Below are 6,247 nucleotides of genomic sequence, written 5' to 3'. Positions count from 1 at the left end.
GTTTCTCCTGATGCTTTAATTGCCAATAAATGTTTACGACTGGCTGTAAACAACTTCAAAAACGAGACTGGTTATACCAGAAGACTACGCAAACAGTTGCCTCCACCACCACCCCCAGGACCTCCGCCAAGACCACTGATCCATCGGAACCTACAGCCTCTGACAAGATCTCCAATATCAAGGCAGCAGGAATCTTCTTCTTCTTCAGGAGAAGATGATCTCATTCCAGAGCAACTGTTGTGTCTTCTCTGCAAAGATATTATGACTGATGCCGTTGTCATACCGTGCTGTGGAAACAGTTACTGTGATGAATGTATAAGAACAGCCCTTCTGGAGTCAGACGAACATACATGTCCAACCTGTCATGAGGATGAGGTTTCTCCTGATGCTTTAGTTGCCAATAAATTTTTATGACAGGCTGTAAACAACTTCGAAAACGAGACTGGTTATACCAGAAGACTACGCAAAGAGTTGCCTCCACCACCCCCACCACCACCCCCAGGACCTCCGTCAAGACCACTGATACATCAGAACCTACAGCCTCTGACGAGATCGCCAATATCAAGGCAGCAGGATCCCCTTATGATCCCAGTGACATCTTCATCAACCCGTTCAGCACCTTCCCTGTCTTCCCTGACTTCTGATCAGTCTTCCTTGGCTCCTCCTATGCCTGGAAATGCCTCTAACCCGGCTCCTGTTCCTGATATAACAGCAAGCGTGTCCATATCTGTTCACTCAGAAAAACCAGATGGACCTTTTAGGGATGCGGATAAGAAAATGTTGCCAGCTGCCGCCCTTGTATCAGATCATCCAAAGGGAACCTCCTCAACTGCGGTAACTGCTCTCGTGGAAGAGAAGGGTTACCAGGTACCTGTACTTGGAGCCCCATCTTTACTTGGACAGTCCTTATTGCACGGACAGTTGATCCCCACAACTGGTCCAGCAAGAATAAATGCTGCTCGTCCAGGTGGTGGTCGACCAGGTTGGGAACATTCCAACAAACTCGGATATCTTGTTTCTCCACCACAGCAAATTAGGAGAGGAGAGAGGAGCTGTTACAGAAGTATAAACCATGGATGCCGCCACGGTGAGAGATCACAGAGGACACAAGGCCCATCTCTACCAGCTACTCCAGTTTTTGTGCCTGTTCCACCACCTCCTTTGTATCCACCTCCTCCACATACACTTCCACTTCCTCCAGGTGTTCCTCCTTCACAATTTACTCCTCTGTTTCCTCCTGGACAGCCACCACCTGCCTGGTATAGTGGCCCTCCTCCAGGGTTTCCTCCAGCTCCTGCCAATTTATCAACATCTTGGGTGTCCTCAGGAGTGCAAACGGCTCATTCAAATACCATCCCAACAACACAAGCACCACCCCTGTCGAGGGGAGAATTCTATAGAGAGCAGCGTCGACTGAAAGAAGAGTCTCAATCGCCTTATAGTGGTTCATCATACTCAAGAAGTCCATATACTTGTTCTAAATCAAGATCTGGTTCAACAAGTTCACCGTTTTACTCTCGAGCATTTAGTCGCTCTCCTTCTCGTTCGTATTCACGATCACCTCCGTATCCCAGAAGAGGCAGAGGCAAGAGTCGAAATTACCATTCACGACCTAGATCTCATAGATACCATCGGTCTAGGTCAAGGTCACCTCCATCTAGACGGTATCATTCACGATCAAGATCTCCTCAAGCATTTAGGGGGCAGTCTCCCAATAAGCGTCATGGACCACAAGGGGAAACAGAATGTGGATATTTTAATAGATTCAGAGAAGTTCCACCACCTTATGATAGAAAAGCTTACTGTGGAAGAAGCGTTGACTTTAGAGATCCATTTGAAAAAGAACCTTACAGAGATTGGGAGAGAAAACGCAGCGAGTTGTATGAAAAACTATAAAGGTTATGCTGCTGGAGCACAAGCTGGACCCTCAGCAAACAGAGGGAACTTTTCTCCAGAGAGGTTTTCGCCACTAAATATAAGGAGTTCTCCCTTCACAAGAGGCCGCAGAGAAGACTATTGTGCTGGACAAAGCCATAGGAGGCGAAACATAGGAGGCAGTTATCCAGAAAAGCTTTCAACAAGAGATGGTCATAATCCAAAGGAGAATACAAAAGCAAAAGAGAAGGAGAGTGAAAGTGCCCCAGGGGACAGTAAAGGAAATAAGCACAAGAAACATAGAAAAAGACGGAAAGGAGAAGAAAGTGAATGTTTTCTGAACCCAGAATTACTAGAGATGTCGAGGAAATCTAGCGAACCTACAGGTGGTGAGGAAAATAAAACAGACTCATTATTTGTTCTCTCAAGTAGAGATGATGCTACAACACCTGTTAGAGATGAACCAACCGATGGATGCAGATTCCCTTACTTACAAGTCAGTGTCTGAAAAAGATAAGAAAGAAAAAGATAATAAGCCAAAAGCAACAAGTGACAAGGCTAAACGGGGAAATGATGGATCTGCTGCGTTGAAAAAAGAAAACGTAAAACCTGCTAAAGGGCCTCAGGAAAAAGTGGATGGAGAACATGCAAAATCTCCTCGTTCTGAACCCCCACTTAAAAAAGCCAAAGAGGAGACTCCAAAGACTGACACGGCAGTTAAATCTGTATCCTCCTCTCAGAAAGAGGAAAAGACCATTGGGACCCCTAGAAAAGCTCGTTCCAAGTCAGCAAAAGAGCACCAGGAATCAAAACCAGTCAAAAAGAAAGAGTTAAGAAAGATAATTCCAAAGATGTCAAGTCAGAAAAGCGAACGACTTTTCTGAGGAAGAAAAGCCCAAGAAGCCTAAGGAGAAAAATAAGCTACTTGATGGCAAGGGAGAAAAGATAGCAAAAGTAAAACTGAAGAAAAGACTATAGATAAAGACTTTGAGTCATCTTCTCTGAAAGTTTCTAAACTAGAAGTCACTGAGATGGCAAAACCATCACCAAAACACAAAGTAGAACCTGATGTCGTAAAGATGGACAGGACCCCTGAAAAGGACAAAATGTCGTCGTCATCAACTGCCTGCCCCAGCCAAAAAAAAAAATCAAGCTCAACAGAGTAACGGGAAAGAAAATTTGGAAGCGCAGAAAATTCCTCGAATACAAAAGACCCCTTGGAAAAATTAGAGTCCACTTCTAGTCAAGTTCAACAAGAGAAGGTCAAAGCGAAGGTCAGACGGAAAGTCACCGGAACAGAAGGATCCGGCTCCACTCTTGTGGATTATACCAGGACAAGCTCAACTGGAGGCAGTCCTGTTCGAAAATCTGAACACAAAACGGATACAAAGCGAACTGTCATTAAAACTATGGAAGAATATAATAATGACAATACGGCTCCTGCCGAAGATGTTGTGATTATTATGATTCAGGTTCCTCAGTCCAAATGGGATGAAGGTGACTTTGAATCCGAAGAAGATGTTAAATCTACACAGGAAAGCCAACTAGTGTCATAAAACATGTTAGCACAGAGCTATCAACTACAGCCAAGTATCATGAAGAAGAAACAGAGCCGTCAGAGAAAATTCAGAAACTCAACAAGGAAGCGAACCATGAAATAATACAGCCTGAGGTTAAAAGTTCAAAAAACTCAGCATCTAGTGAAAAGGCGCAAACCAAAGATCGAGATCATTTAGTGTTAGAAAAGGAAAATCCTGAAAAGAGGAAGAGCAGCATTCAACCAGAGAAAGAAAGCAGCTTGGATCGTCTAAATGAACAAGGAAGTTTTCAAAACTTGTCCCAGTCTTCCAAAGAGACCAGAAGTGCGGAGAAGCATGAGACCATGCGTGGTTCCTCAAGTCAAGACTTCACTCCCAGCAGAGACAAAAAGCCTGACTGTGACAATAGAGATTATTCAAGTTCCAAACGTCCACAAGAAGAAAAGACTCTCCTCCTCCCAGCTTGGATACACCACTCCCTCGTTAAGCCTTTCAAGCTGCTGCCCACGGGTCCTGACGTCCTCACACCCGAGACCGACGGAGGAGCATGGAGAGCCGTATTACCTGCCCCTTTCATTCATACCTAGGAGTAGTTCCGGATCGTCATAGGGAGAAATGAGATTTGGGGGCCTCCGCGATGCTCCTCACAATGTTAGTTGGGTCCGGTATTGCTGCGGGGTACTGCAGCTTTACTCAAAGGAGACCAGACTTCCCAAGCCTTAAGCAACCTTATAGACTCGGACCTTGCGCAGTTAGAAAAATCCACTCATAATCTAGGGCAATCGTTAGACTCTCACTAGCCGAGGTCGTATTACAACATCAAAGGGCATTGAACCTTGTTGCTTGTTTTGTTTTTGTTTGTGTTTGCAACTTTGGAGTCTCTGCCAGGCCTGGGGTGAAAAAAAAATGTGGTTTCTATGCCAGTAACTCGGGCATAGGGAGGGACAGTTTAGCCGCGGTCCGAAAGAAATGAGAGGACCGAGCTCAAGTTTGAGAGCAAAATCAAAATTGGTATGAGTCCCTGTTCTCTTGATCTCCCTGGCTAACGACCCTAGTATCAGCCTTAATCGGGCCATTTCTGCTCTTCCTAGCAATCTTCACACGTGGACCATGTGCAGTAAATACCACAAAAATCCCTTGGTACTAGAAATACTCATAACTGAGAATGAACTGCCTGACAGCTAAACTTCCAATGGTGTTTCTGAGGCCATAAACCACATGGGAGGAGATTGACCATCTTTCTTTCATGTAGATTTTCTTTTTTTTGGTGAGAATAATTTAAATTTAGAATTAGCCCTTTGGACTCAGTTTAGATTATCCCAATTTTGTTGGTACCATCTAAAGCATCATAATCAGAAGCAGGCCGAACATTGGCCTTCTTCTCTCCACCCAGCTTAACCAAAGGTTTGATGTTGGCAACATCAGATTCATAGAGCGTTTTTTAATAGCTTGTTTGATTTGGAGCTTGTTGGCCTTGACATCCACAATGAACACAAGTGTATTCTTATTTTCTATCTTTTTCATGGTTGACTCTGTTATCAGGGAAAACTTGATAATGGCATACTGGTCAAGCTTGTTTCTCCTGGGGGCATTCTTTCAGACGTTTTTGGGCTGCCTTTGCAGTCTGTGTCTTAAATTGCTGAAAGGTGGGTAATGTGCAACTTTTTTTTTTTTTTTGGTCTGTGGATGCCCTTAGGGACTGCATTCTTGGCCTTAATGCCTTTGCTTTGGCTTCAGTTTTGGGAGGGACAGGGGCTTCCTTCTTGACTTTCTGCACCATCTTCATAGAAAGCCTCCATGTAGCTTTTGGAAGATTCAAACCACTAGAGAGGTTCTACCTTTGCATTAGTAATACAGGCTATGCCAACAGAACTCCCCTGATGATAAGAATAGTATGTAAAACAGACATAACCAGAGCCCTCATAGAGTTTATAAACTAGTGTATGTCATGATCCAGATATTTAATAATATTAAGAGCATAAAGTAAGGAGGTAACTGTAATTCATTTGCAATCAAACATATTTTATTAGAGTGAAATTGCTAATTTGCAATATACTCTGAATTTTATTCAAAGGACTTTTCCTCTGTGTTCATGTGTTGATTTTTAGAGCAATGAAGAGAGCCATCACTCTAACTATCATGTCTTCTTGGGGACATTACTGTTTTATGCTTTACATTGAAGCATTTATAATGAAAACATCAATAATGAATGATAATGTAAATCAGATAAATAATGCTACCTTTTATGCAGTCTTTCTCCTTAAGAGTAATGTTGCCTTGTGGTTTGAGAAACTGTTATCAAGGGTGTGAATCAAACTCAAAAGTATAGGAAGTCTTCATTTACTTGCATTTAAAAGCTAAGAAAAAGAAATAAAAGCTTATTTCACATAAATAATTCTGAGGTACAGTGACAAGGAAAGACACATGCAAAGATCTATTCTTGTCTCTCATCAAGATGGAAGAGAGCAATGTAAGGATCAAAATGAATTCACTATCTTTATATACTTAAACTAGAAATCACAAGACAAAGATACATCACCATGTAAAATGAGCTTTAATGACTGAAGCAGCACTTTACCAGAGGAACTCAAGTCTCTCAGAATAGACACCGTGATAAGGATCACATCACAGCTTTACATAAAACACTTATTCAGCATAAACTGGTCTTTCAGTAGCTCCCATTTCCCTTCCCCCTCCATTTCCACTTTCCAGGCTCCCTTCTTCCCTTGGGAAGAGGCAAGCTTGTTCCTTTTGAGCTCAGCACCCGCGTTGCCATGGAAACTCGCCTCCATTTCTTCCCCCTACCCAGTTACCAAGTACAGCTTTTGGACTCA

At 43.0% G+C, this 6,247-nt stretch overlaps 1 pseudogene; it reads left to right on the top strand.

The window, feature by feature from the left end:
- The window catches only part of LOC102876897, an 11,188-nt pseudogene extending 7,188 nt beyond the window's left edge, over positions 1 to 4,000 (top strand).
- Positions 4,001 to 6,247: the final 2,247 nt, after the last annotated feature.

Source organism: Elephantulus edwardii, unplaced genomic scaffold, assembly GCF_000299155.1.
Source record: "Elephantulus edwardii isolate Elephantulus edwardi_28Jun2011 unplaced genomic scaffold, EleEdw1.0 scaffold00002, whole genome shotgun sequence".
NCBI classification, from domain to species: Eukaryota; Metazoa; Chordata; class Mammalia; order Macroscelidea; family Macroscelididae; genus Elephantulus; species Elephantulus edwardii.
The sequence above is the reverse complement of the archived record's forward strand: the minus strand, read 5'-3'. Positions and strand labels throughout refer to the sequence as shown.